This window comes from Passer domesticus, chromosome 2 (assembly GCF_036417665.1).
Source record: "Passer domesticus isolate bPasDom1 chromosome 2, bPasDom1.hap1, whole genome shotgun sequence".
Taxonomy (NCBI): Eukaryota; Metazoa; Chordata; class Aves; order Passeriformes; family Passeridae; genus Passer; species Passer domesticus.
Window position 1 is genome coordinate 56,228,678 of NC_087475.1, and position 17,334 is coordinate 56,246,011.

Consider the following 17,334-nt stretch of genomic DNA (forward strand, 5'->3'; position numbering starts at 1 on the left):
GCTCATTAGTCAAAAGGAGTTATGAAGGTCAGAGGGACCTGAAATGCTTAGAGTGTTTAATTTGTAAATTACACACATGACATGGATATTGTTCTGTTAGTCTCTGATCTACTATATGGGCCCATGGCAGTGGGTTTTGGACAAAAGGATATGGTGAAAGGGAAAAGAAAAAGTAAAGATGTTAAAAAGGGAGAGATGAATTAAAGAAAGACAAAAAGAAAAAAGAGGAAAAGAAGGAGAAAAAGAGATGGTAAAAAATAAATCCCTAGCCCTTGTTGCAGCATCAAAACAGCTAAGGGGATGCCAGTTCTGGTTTCAGCATCAATTCAGCTAATAAGCTGCAATCCAGTTAACTTGGTCCTGCTGAGGAGATGTTCAGGGTCCAGGGCCACTGCCTGGGCCATGAGGGGTACCTTTTTAAGGACATGTTTTTCCACCCCAAAGAGGTTTCCTTCTTCATATGCTAATTAGTTGTCATGTGTAGTCTGTTCTTTTAGGGCTTTCTGGAAAGGGGTCAGAGGGTTTTGGGGGTCTTTTGTGGTCCCAATCACACTGTATAGTCTATGCCTACTTCCCTAATCATTCCTGAGCTTGGGCTGTACTGTGCTGATTTTCTTTCTCATGGAAAATGCTGCCCTATCTCCACCTGGTCCCCCCTTCTCCAGCCAAAACTTCTTTCTCACAGCATGTTAGTACCAACGATCCTTGACTTTTACCAACAATTCTTGTCTGCTGTTACTGACAGCCTTTGGCTTGCTTCTCAGCCATCTGGTTATCAGTGTTTGAGACATATTCAGTAACCCCTTATCTTCTGGGAACTGAGGGTTCAAAAGGAACTTTCTATGGACTGCTGTTATTAGGGTTGTTAGAGACAGAGTCTCATTTATTTCAAAGGAGCAATTTACATTAATTTAAATGTGATCATCTAAATTGGATCAGATTAACTGCTTTTGAAAAATGAAGAGAACTCTACTGGTTATGAAAGGAGACTATCTCCCAGTGACTAGATTCTAGTAAGTACTAGATGCATATAGCTAGAGTACATAAATTCTGATCTGTTGTTTTGGGATTTTTTTATACCAGTTCTTAACATCCACTTACTAGACTATTAAGTCTTATCTTTGTCCTTTCTGTGAGTTAAACATTAAACATTTACATTGGAGACTGATTTAGAATAAAAATAGTAAATTTCTAAGTCCTGACGGATTTTGGAAACTGGTTAACTGATAAGGAGCTTTATCCTGGAGCAGAAATATGGAAGATTATGGGAGGGAAAAAAGCCACTATAAATGCAAGGGAAACAGAACTCATCAATTTATATATTTAAGAATTTGCAGGTTTAGGCAGCAACTGAAACTGAATTTTTAGGATTTCAGCAAGTCCCTTTCTTAGCATTAGCCCCAGACAGATATACTATTTATGTCCCTTTCTGAATTAAGCTATTGCTTTGAAGGAAAATTTTGAAAGAAAAATGCGTGGTTTAAAAGCCCACAGTAATGAGATGGTTTAGCTAAGTATCACTTAAATGTGCAGATGAGATTTGACTGCCTCCTGATTCACATCAAGGAATAGCAATAGCCAATTCCGAATGTCTGTAACAAACAAATTAATTGAAGTGCCTTTTGTGTTAGAGAGAGATAAAGTAGATTTGACATGTTGGCATGACTCAGTTAGTAAGCTGTACGCTTGATTGCTTCTGGGTTCATGTCATTACTGCTTCTCTCTGTTGCCCTCATGCAGACAAAAGTTGCATTTGAGTGCAATAGAAGATTTAACATTATAAGGAAGAAGAGATTTGTGTGGAAAGGGAGCTAGAGACGTGTATTGTACTTTGGGTATGAGGGAATAGGGAAGCCCCACAGATATCATATAACCCTGATATTCTGCAAAGAAAAAAAGAAAAAGAAGAAAAAAAAAGTTCTTTATTATATCTTGTTTTATAGTGTTGACTCTGCAAGTGTAATTTTAGAGTAGTAATAGTAGTATACATTTTTTTATATTTATTACAACAACTTCCCTGGATTATAACTTGTGAAGTCCTTACATCTAAATACTTACCCTGTGCAATATATGCTTACTAGAATAAATTATTTTTAATTATTACAGAATCATTTAGGTTGGAAAAAGATCTCTGAGATCATCAAGTTCAACCTATGCCCTAACATCACAATGTCAACTACACCACGGCACGTGGCTAACTGAGTACCACATCCAGTCTTTCCTTGAACACCTCCACAGATGATGACTCCAATACCTTCCTGGGCAGCCCATTCCAATATCTAATGACCCTTTTTGTGGAGAAATTCTTCCTAATGCCCAACCTAAACCTGCCTCAGGGCAGCTTAAGATTATGCCATCCAGTTTTATTGCTATTTAATAATCAGTGACAAAAAAAAATCTACATCCTTTTGAATTTTACATGTGACACTTTCTTTGCAAAGTTTTCTAAGACAGTAGAGAAATAAGAAAGGAAATATATTACTGTAATTGGAAAATATCATTCACAAAAATAAAATGCATGCTTTTTACTACTGTTCAAGCTTTTTTAGCAGTTAGTCTTGCATAGCTTTGACTGCAGCACATCATGTAATAATGGGAAAATATGGTTTTATGTAATCAGTACTTTTTTTTAACTGAAAGTATGTTATCGCTGCTGTCCCTGAGACAGTACCTAATTACTTTTGCTTAAAAAGGGAGAAAATACTGAACAGTAAGTGTACTGAAGTTCAGTAGAGCAATACTGTTAGAATGAGAGCAACCACATGCGATTTCAGCACAACATAAGCATGAAAAGAATGGATTAAGCCTAATGTTCAGATAGCATTTTGATTTGGGGTCAGGTCATTTGAAATCAGCAAAGGAAATAAGAAATTTGCATACATCCTGCAAAATGAGGCTCACAATACACCAGAGCAACTGAAGCAGTATAAGCTCCTCAGTGTGAGTACCACTACTGCTTTTCCAATTCCTGCGGTGTGAAGGTACTGCAGAAAGTGGATAACTGTCACATATGGCACAGTGAAGAATGGAAGAAAGGAGAAAAATTACCTATTTGTATTGGAGTCTAGAAGATGCAAAGCAACACAGAATGGTTGTTTGGTATGTTCTATTTTCCTACATATATAGGCTGTTGCAGGAAACATAGTATATTAATTATTCCCCTCCCAAGAGTGTTAATTCTCCATTGAACATATTACATCAGCTTTACAGCTTTTAGAGAGTGAATCTGTTATATGAAAGTGAGGAGAGAGTTATCCAGGCCTTTTCTACACATCAAATTGACCAAAAGTGTAGCTGGAAGGGAATATCACACTTGCAAAATTAATGAATTTGATCACATGAGGTCTACCTGATTTAAGGTGGTTACTGAAATGGGATTAACCATGTGTACATGCATGGACTTGAAGCACTTGCCAATCATGTCTATCCTGGGTAATGTTTTCATGAGGACACTTAGAAATTGTGTATCTTAGCATTTCTTCCTTAATTTATTTACTTGCATTTAAAAATACTGCATAAAATAGCCTTGTCTTGTATACAAACCTGCAACTATTTTACTTGTTTTACTATTCTGTTGAATTCTCATGCATTTAGTTGATTGCCCTTCAGAAATAAATACTCTTTGTAGGAAACAGCTTTAGTACCTACTAGGCAAGTTAATTACTGTTTTTCTCAGCCAGAGATTTTCAGCCTCTTCAACAATGGCTAAAAGTTCTGTGACAACTATTATGGATGGCATGGATGTGATGCAGTCACCTGAAAGTAGATGTCTGTGGTGATTTGAAATGTTTTAGAAAATACTTTCCTGGCCTCCTGAAAAATACATTTCTCATGTAAGGATTTTATAATTTCCCTCATCTCTGGGTGGATTTCTCAGACCTGGGTTCTCTTCTGTTCCATTATACATCCTGCATGACTTAGGACATGTGCAGTAAAGGTTCTGAACCCACAGCAATAAACTTTGTGTATAGTCTATTTTAACACAAAAAATGTATGTATATCCAACATAACTCAATGTTTCTGCAATTTTTATCTGAAGAGACAAAAAGTACTGATTTTGCTTTGCTTTTTGAACTGATGACAAAAAAATCAAAACCAAAAAACACAAACTTAGTGAGAAATACTGGAGGTCATTAGTAATGAAAAGCCCAAGAAAAGTTGATAATATTATTAGTATTTTCAGATTTTATACTGGAATTGAAAAGACTTGGAAAAAGGTAAAGACATATTATGAAGTCAAAAAATAATTGAATTTGGAACAGACCTATGAAGGTCAACTGATACAACTTTCTTCACACTTACATCAGGGCTGCCTTAGATCAGGTGTGATCAAAATTTAATTTGGATAAACATGCAATCCTATTATCCAATAGTTCATTGTACATCAGAGTTTAAAAATAGTATTAATACTCAATATATAGAAAATACTTGAATCACTATAGAGTGGTGAGGTGACATAACTTCTTCAAGGTTTCACAGACATAGTTTCTCCACTCTTTGATCTCTTACAGATTTCCTCAGTGACTTAGACATCTGCTAACTGCCTTTACATCTTGCAAGTCCTGTGATACTCATTTTACATTTCAAATAGCTGTTCAATACCTCATTATTTAGCTACAGTTGCTGCATCCTAAATGTTTGATAGTAGTAACGCAAGGAAGATTGTTTATAAAAGTTGGCTGGTTTTATTGGAAAAATGGCTTGCACTGACTTTCATTCATTTCTATCCAAAAATGTCCTTAGAGGTAACAGCCAACCTGAAAGGCTTTCCCTAGTGACTAGAAAACTTCTGAATGATTTATCACTCAGGATTAACAACTAAACAGCTGACCTTGGGGGAAAAAGAAATGGGAGGGCAACAAATGAAACCAACCAACCAACCTAAACCAAACATTGCCCATGTTCTCATTAAAAAGGAAAAAAGCATCATTAGTTAATGGAAAAAAACAAGTCACAATGCATGTGTTTTACAATGCACAGAAGGCATTTCATACAATTAAGGATATATCCTCATGTTCCTGATACAGACAATTTTGCAAATAAAATCTTGAACATGAAAGTGGCAGAAAAAACCCCTAGGAATTACAAACAGGTAGTTGGAATAACTTAGAAGAAAAAATATAGACTGGAAAGTCTGGAATAAACATACAAACATACAAATAACCTCAATCAATGAATATTTCAAAACTAAATAAAGTGTTTGAAGGCAAAAATCTACTTAAAAAGAACTTCACATTTAAAAAGATTTTTTTCCGTTCAGACTATTATGTTCAACATCCTGTTCCTTCTGCCAAATGTCAACAATTTAAACCCAATAAATTTCTAGCATATATTCTTGTTATATTTATGCTCAGAACACCTGGTAAGAGAGTTCAGCATGCTAAAGGACATGGAGAATCAAATTAATGGAATTCACTAAACAGAATATTTTTTCTTCATCTAAGAGGTTGACAATGTGCTATTTGTGACTCATACAATGAAAATGTATAATGGATCAGAGACTTTAGCCAAAAGTGTAAATTTTGTTAGATATGTGTTAGCAAGAAGTGTATTTGTTTTAAGTGAGAAATAACACATATTTGGCAAGCTTGATTTTCCACAATGTAGTTATGAACATTAAAAAACAACCTTTACAGTTTGCTAGTTCAATTTTGATGTTTATGGTGTTGTTCCTGGGGCCCAAAGAACAAAGCAGGAAAATTTTTTTTTTTTTCTTTTATTTATAGAAATCTGTCACCATATTATATGTACCACATAAAGATTTGTAATTGCTTTGGAGAGATACTCTGCCAAAGGTCCTCAGTGGGATTTTTGCAGAAAGTAAAATATAGCCACCAGAGAGTAGATATTTCTCTTCTGATTGGAGTTCAGTCTCTGAGTGTTTTGTCAAGCATATTGACTTGAAATTGATATTACCAAAAAAAAAAGTAGGAATGAAAATAATTCAGAGGGAAGATGAATATTATTATAAACCCCAAATTAGAATAATTTGACTGTATCATTTTAGGAAAAAAATACACCTCTGAATCCCTTGGATTAACAAAAAAAATTAAGGAGAAATTAAGGAGAAGCATCTTGCAAGGATGTGAAATTATTGATTTCTGTCAACATCCAGCATAGGGAAGTTGAGAAGATATGTGATTTGGAACTGCTCTTTTCAGGTAATGAAGATGAGTTGTTTTCAGATAATGAGAAGTCAGATGGAGCTAAAAGTGATATATTAAGGAACAAACATTCAAAGAAGCAGATGGTTCTCACCTGAGAGTTCTTTGGGGGAACTTAAAATGAAATGCCTTATTTACTAAAAAAGATGTGCAATCAGTCACACAGTTATGACAGTAGAGAAAGAAACTGTAGATTCAAAAAATGTAGCTATTTTATTACCAAGGTATTTGGGATGAATCAGGGAATTACAAACCAATGAGTTCTGATTCAATATTTATAAAACTGACTGAAGCAATAAAAAAATACATAGGTATAAAACAGAATGAGAATAGGGACAAAACAAATCACAAATCACATTTCTGGTCCTCTTAGAATGTCTGAATAGACCAATGTAATCCTGTATTAGATAAAAAAAACAGGAGAAATATTGTATTTAGACTTTCAAGAAGTCCTTAGCAAGTACTTTCACTAAAGACTGTTAATGGCTAAGGTAAGAGGTAGTATAGGTGGTTAATTAAAAAATAAAAAAAAAAGACATAAGGATCGCAGAAGGCATGGTTCTTTTTCAACATGGAGAGAAGTTAATCAGCTTAGTATCCTGCCAGGTTAATGCAATCTGTTACAGTAATTGCTGGTAATTGAGTAGCAAGCTATGTTTAATACCATGGCCATGTTGTATAATGTCTTTTCCTGTTGTTGCTAATGTGAGGAGGGGTTGTTTGGGCTTTTTTGTTTGCTTGTTTGTTTGAAGGAATGTTTTGGAGATTAAGAAATGTATTACTTTCTTTAATATACTTCCTAATTTGTAGCACGGAAAACTTTTCAAATTTAAAAAAGTCAATTGAAATGGAAACGTTTATATACAACAAAGCAAAAGCAGCTGAAGATCAGATAGAAATGTCACAATGTATGTAAATAAGGAAGCAATTTTTCTTGGGGTATTAACTGAAGTAGAGTTCATATGCACAAGTGTTTGCAGATTTACACCCTTAATACAGGCAATTAGATTGCTAATTATGGTGAAAATATGAATATAGTTATTAATTGAATAAACACAAACCAGGGATTTCCTGATGTACCTGCTTCTCAGTAATATATATAAAAGTTTACCTCTGGCTCCCATGTGTCAGATAAGAGAAGTGAATATAAGTAAAATTACTGTCCATAACATGAGTAAAAAATGCATAATCCTAACTTCTTTTGTTTGTATATTTTTTCTGCTTGTTTTACTGTGTTAACTAAATGCAGAAACTTATTTTTAAGTGTTAATGTTGCTTTTCTATCTGAAGGTGGACTGTTGCTACTTACCTGTGTATAATTTATACAAATTTGCTTTTAGAATAATTCTACTACATCTGGGTTAGGATTCTTCCATTGCTTTTAGTGGATGGCAGTGATTGCAGGGTACTCTGAGATCCTGGTCCCCTCTCTGTCCACAAGAAATATATGTTGGAGCACAGCATGCATGTGGCAATCTCCAACACATTTTTTTGTTTCCTTCTCCACACAAATCAGGGAACAGAGTGTCTGCTGAACTTAAGCCTTGTTCTAACAGGGAACCTAAAAATGGCTGAGACTTGTGCCTGTACCCTGTAAGTCCCACGCTATTGTAGCTTTGATGAGGAAGGACATCGTGTTAAGTACACAGGTAGGCAGGGATGAAGGTGAACATCTTATCTAAAAATGATCATGACATTTACCCTCCACTTGGCATGCGCAATTCTCAGCTTCAATTGAAATCAATTAAGTTCATGTTCCTTGTTCTAAAAGTTATATTTTAAATACTGGGAATTGCACAAGTAAGCAATTATAAATAGCGTTTTATAATGTCAACAAATAAGTAATTTTTAAAAATATGAAGGAAATGTCCATAAAATACATTTATTAAAAAATAATAATAAATTTTCGTTTTATTCCAAAATGTCTCCCAAGAGCCCTGGATTATAGGATTTTTCCTTGATCTCAAAATAGAAAGAACTGACAAACATCTGCCTTGTTTTTCCATTTCCTTACATTATAGTGTTGAAGCCTCAGGAAGCAAACAAATCAAAGAGAGAGAGAAACAGAAATGTTGGAGCTGAGAGAGGTAAGATGATGAAGGCACTTTATATCTTAGAAATATAAATTAACCATGGTGCATTTTCAAAATATTGAACAATAAAACAATAATTTAAAATATGCACAAATAAATTCCTACAAAATTATTTAAGAATCTTGATATAATGATAAATCAATATTTTATTCTGTTAAGTGAAGAAAGATGCAGATTTCAAATAATCAGAAAACCTGTATTGAATTAATAGTATATAATAATAATAATAAAATACAGTTATTGAAATTATGTCAATTTTAAACAACATTACAGCTATCTCAGATTTATACTCTAAAACCTGAGTTTACTGTAACAGAGAAATAAGATATGCAAATCTTCATTAGAGGAAAAAACCCAACAAAACCAAAAGAAACCAAGAAAAAACACACTTAACCTCCAAAAAGCTTGTAGAGGCAGGAGTTCCAGTGTGAATGTTGACCCTGTGCTACTGAGTTGTTTTAAAATCCTGCTGCAAAATTCTTTGGTGAAACTTTCTGTCTTCAAGGTGGTGTATCTGAATGGAAAAGGACCAAACATCTTGGGACAGCTAAAGCCATACTAAAACATTAGTATGTTGTTGCATAGTACAGTGGCTTTATCTTAATGATATAATCTTGTCACTGCATCTTGTATAAATTCAAATGTTTTCCAGAAACCTTACCCTCAGTCATTGTTGCCAACATTTATAATTTATCCTGTTTTTATACATCATAAGAGAATTCGTCTCTTTTTCATTTACTTCATGGCCTCAGAAACAACAGAAGGTTTGGTGTAATAGCCTTATGGATTAGAGTTTATCTGACAGCACAATGTCAATTTATAGAATTACACTGGCTCTAATTCCTATTATTTTTGCATTTATTCTTTGAAATGTGAGTCAGAGAAGAGAGAACCTGTAGCAGACACTTGCATGTTCTAGAAATCTGCAGAATTTAGAATCTAAAGGATAAACCTCCTTAAGACTGTGAAACAAACTAGAAGGCTAACCTGCCTGAAAAGACCTTGTTAGTGGTTGCAAATTGGTATCTCAATTCCAAGTTTTTCTAAGTGAAAATTTATATCTGCTCATAATATTTAAATACATTGTGCAAAGCTTTTGAGAAGTAAAACGAGGTATCTTCCAATTTTTTTTTTCTAAAATACATCACTTCAAATGTTTACAGTTGACTTCTTTCCCTCACATATTATAGTTGACTATAGTCTCACTGTCATGATTGTGATATTAGTTGAAAGTCATTAATTAGGCAATTTTGAATTGTGTAGCCTATGAATATAACTGCAGAAAAAGCTTTTGGAAGGGCTGAAGACATAAACATCATTGCTTTTTTAATTGAAATTAGAGTCAACTGACTGATAAATTTTTTCTAGACTTCATCCTTTTCAATGCTTTATTACTGGTAATGATATATAAAAAATATTAACTTTCCCAGTCAGGGAAGTTCCATAAAGAAAATACCTTACTATATAGTATTTTCTCTGAAAAAATACAAATTTTCTGCTGGGTAACCAAAAGCAGAAAACTTTCCAGCATTCAGGAATAACCAGCATGAATGATCACGTCTGGAAAAAAAGATTCAACAAAATATCACACCTATAAATGAAAAGAAAATCATACCTGCTTTTCAATTCCCACCTGTGAATAGAAAAGCATAGGAAAAAAAAATGATGAAACAAAAATGTCTGAAAATGAAGGTGAGCTCCATAAAACTTAGGAGTTCAAAGTTACAGAAATTAAAATCAAAGCAAAACTGATTGCATGATTTTTGCTGCCAAGATTCTAATTGCTAGGCTTCCTAGATAGAGTTTTACAAATGTATTGCATTACAGAAAATGAAAACATTTAACAATATTGGAGTGCCTCAGTGTAACTTTGTGGAACGGTTCCTGTATGATTGATACCCTTTCAGCAGAACCATTAAAGTGTGCTTCAGGGACAACGCAGAATACAGCAGATTCTTTAATCCAGTGGTTTTGGGAGTTTGTAAGGCTTAAAGCCCATTATCACCAGCTTCTCCAGGTTATAAATTCCTGAGCAGCAATAAATGACAAAATTTTCCAGAAGCTATATTGCTGAATTAGTAGTCAACAAACACAAGCTATCCTCTCACCTTTCATTGTATTAATATCACTGTCTTTATAAGGGGGCAAAGAGAATGGATTTACACTTAAAAAAGATGATTTAATCATTTAAGTATTTGGTGTAAACATAAAGCCTATGAGCAAATAGAACTTGCTTTCTGATTCCATTAACAGAATATGTTGAGATGTAACCACATTTTCCTTCCGTAAATAGAAGTGCCATTGTGTGAATTTTAACTACCACTTGCAAATAGTGTGTTTTGATAAGTATAAATTACCACACAATTAACAACAACAAAAAAATATGGTGATATGCATACTTAGGATTTACAAGTGGAACATCTTAGGTGAGAAGTGAGTCAGATAGTCCAAATAAAGTTATTGTCAACTTTTAAATAGTAAGAGTGGAATTTGAAATATTTTAGATGGCATTCTGGTGCCCAGAACCTGGGGTGAGGAATTCATATTTCCAAGATACCTTGGATTTTCATCTTGGCTATGCACATATAAATGTTAAAGTCCTAGTTAGGTGTACTGAAACTTTTCATCTAAGCATTCACTTTTACATTGCCATGCTCTTACCCCATTTTTGATATTAGGCAACCTTGCTTACTGCAGCATTCCAATTCTAAAAGTTAACATAGTTTTTGAGACTCTCAAGTATCCACAAGCTGTTCATGTCTTTGTTAGATGAGTCTTCTGTAGAAACAGAGGCAAAATTTCCTAATTTTCAGGGAATTTCACAGCAGTCATGCCTACACCATATTCTATCTAGTCAGGATAGAAGTGATGTTCTGCGAATACAACCACTATTCACCTGCCAGACAGCACAGCCACAAGATTTACTTACTGAAACATGTTGCAGTGGCTGTAAGAGAGGAATTCCTATGTTGAGGAAAAAGCAGGAAGAATTAAAAGGCCACTGGGAACAGATCTCATAATATTGCAGGAAGAGGTATGTATATACATTAGTATTCTTCAACTGCTTCAGGGATTCCACTTGCTTACATAGATCAAAGAGAATTGAAAAAAAAAATAAAAAGCCCACAAAACACAAGGAGAGGCAGCAGAAAACACTATATGCAAGGTTAATTAAGTTAGACAACAATGACAAACAACTTTGCAAATCATATATCAATACAATAGAAGATCAAAGCCAGTTTTGGCACATTTCTGGGTTAGCACATGACTTTGTCAGATGACAAAATGAATTCTTTTGTTTCCTCTACCTTTCCAGCATGATTTACCACATACTCCCGGGTGTCACCTCTAAGGACTGGACTTTTCCCTTCCCATTTGACAGGTTAAAAAGGAAAAGGACTGTGAGTTCTTTCAAAGGTGAGTGAAGCTAGCAGCCATCTTTCTGCCTTCACTGCTTCTCCTAAAGCTCACTGAATTGCAGTCCTACCTTTGCTGCAATCCAAAGATTGTGATACATGAAGATATCCAAGTGATCCTGTCCTGTGGTACTGACAGCATCCTCAAAATTGTACAGGGTTGTACACTCTCTGCTCAAAGAATGGACTGTTAGGAGGGTAAAATATAGCATCTTTGTCTTGTACCAAGACAGATAATTTCAAATGCAATAGTAGAATTTGTTTTTGTCAAAGCTAAGGGAATTGGGAAATGACTGCCACCCGTACACTGCAGAGAGCTCAATCCCATCCAGCAGTTTGGTTCTGGAGAGACACTAAAAGAGGATTTAACCAAGAGATTCTGACGTATCAGTGAAATAATCAGCCACCTGCAAAAAAGACTGAAGTTGAAGCAAGTGCTAAGGTTCATAAGGCATATGAGGTATTTTAATGGGAAATAACCACTCCCTGAAAAAGAAGGGCAGTCTCAGCTCCCAGATCTCTGGCAAAGCTGCTGCAAATTCTTCATAGATAAAATCATCAGTGTAACAAAATGTCATCAAGTACTTTCTTTTTCATTTATCTTCATACTTCCAGAAGAAAACCAGAACAATATATGTCACTGTTACAGGAAGCAATACTGCTGTTGCATGAAGTTCTCCATTAAAATTATTCTTCTATGAATCATGAAATTCTTCATTGCTTTTCCATGATTTCTTATAACTCCCACATGAGACAATGAACCAATTCAAATATGTTCTTAAAAACCATGTTCCAAGCGCTACAGAAATAACGTCCTTCCTTCCTTCCTTCCTTCCTTCCTTCCTTCCTTCCTTCCTTCCGCCACTTCCGCCACTTCCGCCACTTCCGCCACTTCCGCCACTTCCGCCACTTCCGCCACTTCCTTCCGCCACTTCCTTCCGCCACTTCCTTCCGCCACTTCCTTCCTTCCGCCACTTCCTTCCTTCCGCCACTTCCTTCCACCACTTCCTTCCGCTACTTCCTTCCTTCCTTCCTTCCTTCCTTCCTTCCTTCCTTCCTTCCTTCCTTCCTTCCTTCCTTCCTTCCTTCCTTCCGCCACTTCCGCCACTTCCGCCACTTCCGCCACTTCCGCCACTTCCGCCACTTCCGCCACTTCCTTCCGCCACTCCCTTCCTTCCTTCCTTCCTTCCTTCCTTCCTTCCTTCCTTCCTTCCTTCCTTCCTTCCTTCCTTCCTTCCTTCCTTCCTTCCTTCCTTCCTTCCTTCCTTCCTTCCTTCCTTCCTTCCGCCACTTCCTTCCGCCACTTCCTTCCGCCACTTCCTTCCGCCACTTCCTTCCGCCACTTCCTTCCGCCACTTCCTTCCTTCCTTCCGCCACTTCCTTCCTTCCGCCACTTCCTTCCTTCCGCCACTTCCTTCCTTCCGCCACTTCCTTCCTTCCTTCCTTCCTTCCGCCACTTCCTTCCTTCCTTCCGCCACTTCCTTCCTTCCTTCCGCCACTTCCTTCCTTCCTTCCTTCCGCCACTTCCTTCCGCCACTTCCTTCCACCACTTCCTTCCGCTACTTCAGCCACTTCCTTCCTTCCTTCCTTCCTTCCTTCCTTCCTTCCTTCCTTCCTTCCTTCCGCCACTTCCGCCACTTCCGCCACTTCCGCCACTTCCGCCACTTCCGCCACTTCCTTCCGCCACTTCCTTCCGCCACTTCCTTCCTTCCTTCCGCCACTTCCTTCCGCCACTCCCTTCCGCCACTTCCTTCCTTCCTTCCTTCCTTCCTTCCTTCCTTCCTTCCTTCCTTCCTTCCTTCCTTCCTTCCTTCCTTCCTTCCTTCCTTCCTTCCTTCCGCCACTTCCGCCACTTCCGCCACTTCCGCCACTTCCGCCACTTCCGCCACTTCCGCCACTTCCTTCCTTCCGCCACTTCCTTCTGCCAGTTCCTTCCGCCACTTCCTTCTGCCACTTCCTTCCTTCCGCCACTTCCTTCCTTCCTTCCGCCACTTCCTTCCGCCACTTCCATTTTCTCTAGGATTATTGAATGTCCTATATTTGTTTTGGTTTTAGTTCTATGGTGTGCAACTGTCTGGGGCTACCAGCTCTCAGGACCAAGTCCTCAAGATTATGAAGTGTTCAGCTGGGCTCATGTTAAGATTTCATCTTCCAGTTGTGCTGGCAGTTTCATGACATGACAGCCCTCAGGAAACAAGCCTGCAGCAGAAGTTACTACATGAACTCCTGGGTGAATAGACATGACATTTGAAATCCTTCCATCTAGAACATGTTTGGACAGACTAAATGTCCCCCAGCAGAAATCCCACAGCTGCTTTGAAACAATGATTATCACAGTGAACATTGTCACTGCAGCAGCTGGGAGCAGCTCAAAGAACTGCTGCATTTGGGGGGGCTGGGGAGAGCCTGGCAACAAGCACAAGGTGCTTTACCAGGCGACTCTGTCTGGCTCACTGGAAAAATGATCAGGCTAGTAGGAGATAGAACACTCTAATCTAACACCTGATTTTTTAATTTATTTTTTTTTGCCTCTGCATTTTAATATACGAAAAAAACTTATTTTCTTTGTTTTTTTCCCCTTGACTGACCTTTCTTGGTTTATTTTCTGTCCTGTCTGCTGGGATATGGCACAGGGAACTTAATTTGTTGACATTGTTGAAACTTCCCCGAGAAAGCAAGTTAATGTTTCAAATATTCATAAGGAGAGAGGCACCAGGAGCGTCTGCTGAGCCTCTGTTTTCCACTAGATACCAGTAGCTGTCCTATCAGTTAACAATCTCTGATTATGAAGCATGTACTATAATTAGTGGAAGAAATTTCATTGCATTTTGAGAATGTGAAAAGCTGTTTTATTATTTAGGGGCCACAATGGTAAAGTGGGGTTGATGGTCCTTTTAGGAAGGTCAGAAAGACTAGGCATGTCTGTATGTAGAAAAAGGAAAAAGAATCTTACGTTCATTGTTCATGTTGGCAGAGTTACAAATAGCTTTCCCATATCATCTTTCAGACTAGCATCTGCTACTAGGTTGAAATTAAATTGGAGTGAGGTTGCTTAGATGTGTTGGGAAATGAGCCTGGCAAAATAAATCAGAAGAGTTCTATGGGTATTTGCTAATGGGAGGTGACTGATGAGTCTTTGTTGCTGTCTGCATGCTTGATTATTACCTTTACATGTCTGAAACAAGTTTCTTTCGAGGTCTGACCAGAAATGGTATCTATCTCATGAATGTAAATGTCTTGCAGGTATTAGAAAAGTAGTGGGAGAAGTTGTAGTAATGTATAATTAGTAGCATTCAGACATCTTCAACAACTGGATGGATAATCTTTGTCAGGAAAAGATATTAATGACGCATTAAAGAATCACTTTTCCATGTTGTCCTATAGCGCAATTATATTTAAAAAGTAATTAAAAATATATTTTTAAGGCATTGCCACTTTCAAACTCTTCACTTCAACCAGTTCTGTTCTGTTTTATAAGCTTTGCATAATTCTCATGTGCATACCTTGTAATAAGAATGCCTGTGACCAGTTGCCAGATCAAGGGTTGTTAAAAGAAAAACACAATAGGTAATGCTGGAATAAGCCTTTTTCTTGGAAGGAAAAGGAGAGATGTTTTCTTTTTGTTCGTTCATTTCCCTGTTCAATGGTGATCTTCTCCTTTTCGCTTCCCATTATTTAAAAATATTTCCCAAAACCTCGTGATTGGCTAGAGTATCTGTTTTACAGTAGAATAGTTTTATTTGGTTTTTTGTTTTAATTTTTTTATTTTACTCCTTTTCCATATGTATGTCTGCCTGCCTTCCACCTGCCTCTTTTTCCTCCCACCATTCTGTAACATAGACATGTGGGCTAATAACTTTTCTAAATGTAGCCATCTGATGTAAAGAAAGCTGGTTCTATCACTGTAACTATTTTCAAAAGTTTAGAAGCTATTGGAAAAAATAAAAGAAAAAAGGAAAATATTAAACCATCAGTAAAAAAAAAATTAATAAATTATATGAAGGAACTAAAATGGATATTACCCATGTTCTATCATTCCAAGGCAGTAATAAAAATGTGAGACTAGTAAGAAAAAAATAAGTAAACAAACCATGGTATGTTGTAATTACAGTAATCTCTCATGTCTGTGAAAATATTAACAACCAAAATTGTAGCAGAAATTACATAATATATTGGGCAGAAGGGGAGCTCTACACTCATTTTCTTTATCTGTTTAACCACAGCAAAGGACAAATAAAAAAGAATAGAATTTCATTATACTTTTCAGTTTTCAAAAGGAATAGAAAACATAGACTATATGATGCACTCTCAGCACCTCTGTTGCAGCACTCCAACAGCTGTCCAAAGAAAAATAATAGAAGTGAACATTGTTAGTAGCAGTTTTGAATTGTTATTTGATGTGACATTGAACCTAATATCAAATTAAAGTAGAAGAAGTTAGATAGGATACATCCGGGGAGCAACTTCTTTTTCTTACTTCCCAATCATCTGAAATTCTTTCTCAACAATACTCTCAAATAATTCATTCAATACCTACCTGTGTATGTGAGAAAAGAAAAAAAAAAAAAGTAAGAGAAGCTGGAAAAGAGCATAAAAGGGCATCATCAAGGCCTTTAGTGGAATAAGGCTGGCTCTTTCAAGGTGAGTGACAATACTTCAGCTGGTGGTCATAAATGTGGTATACCTAGAGAATCAACCATCTGCAAAAGCTTGAAATAATATGAGTTCATCCCCTCAATGTTTTTTGTCTTTGTAGTTTTTAGCAAGCCTCTGCAGAAGCTAAATTTATGGTTGTAGCTGACCCCAGTGCCCCAGCTCCTCACACTAGAGATTTTTTCCTTTTTTTCTTAGTCTTGACTGTCTGGCTCTTCCTCTGTCAGTTAGCAGACTGCAGTGTGGTCTGTCTCTGTCAATTTCTGTGGTCTGTCTCTGCCTTCCTATTGGTACTTGAGACCTAAGTCACCAAAGCAAAGCACAAGTGAGTTCTGGCTAGAATGGTGAAATAGACAAGCAAAGAAAAGCTCTCTATCATATCTTACCTTCACACTCCATGTTAACCAATTCAGCCCAGTACAATAAGAAACTAGTAATTAAAAAAAAAAAAAAAAAAAAAAAAGGCAGCAAGTTAAAATTGTGTGCCTTGAATTATTTGCAGGAGATGAACAATCTTCCTTCTGCTATTTCGCAACTGAGCTTCAGTCAGTGAGAAATGTGTAACTAGTAAAGATGTGGGATCCTCTGATGGATGGGTCTCTTTACTTATAAAGAATGTTTAGTGATCAGAGAGGCTATCTGATCAGAAATTTCAGATTTTCAGAGTTCTCAAATATTTAAAGAAAAAAAACTTGTGTTAAATGAGATGCATATGTTGTCTTCAATGATTGGGCCAACACAATAATTAGGCCTGTTGGATTTTGGGTTTTTTTCTGTTAATAAAAAGTGTATTTTGTCTAATAATAAAGCTACTGTTATTATCCTTAAAGGCTGATTTTTTTTTTTTTAGTGTGACTAACTTCTCAAAAAAGGCTCATAAAATAAGCACCTTACTGTAAGGAAAGGTTAATAACGTTTGCAGTGTATGTCTCAACATGTTCTCAGTGGCGCAAGTTGGAGAAAACACCACAGGTGTCCATGCATAAGCTGCAAAAAGAAACAAAAGTT

The 17,334-nt window shown here is 36.5% G+C and overlaps 1 long non-coding RNA gene across 1 annotated transcript; it reads left to right on the plus strand.

Annotated features, from left to right (window-relative positions):
- The first annotated feature begins 7,539 nt into the window (after nt 1-7,539).
- On the plus strand, nt 7,540-17,006 carry LOC135293944 (uncharacterized). Its single transcript, XR_010356064.1, has 4 exons — nt 7,540-7,813; nt 8,186-8,251; nt 11,574-11,674; nt 13,729-17,006. It is a non-coding gene; the product is annotated as an uncharacterized LOC135293944 (long non-coding RNA).
- Nucleotides 17,007-17,334: the final 328 nt, after the last annotated feature.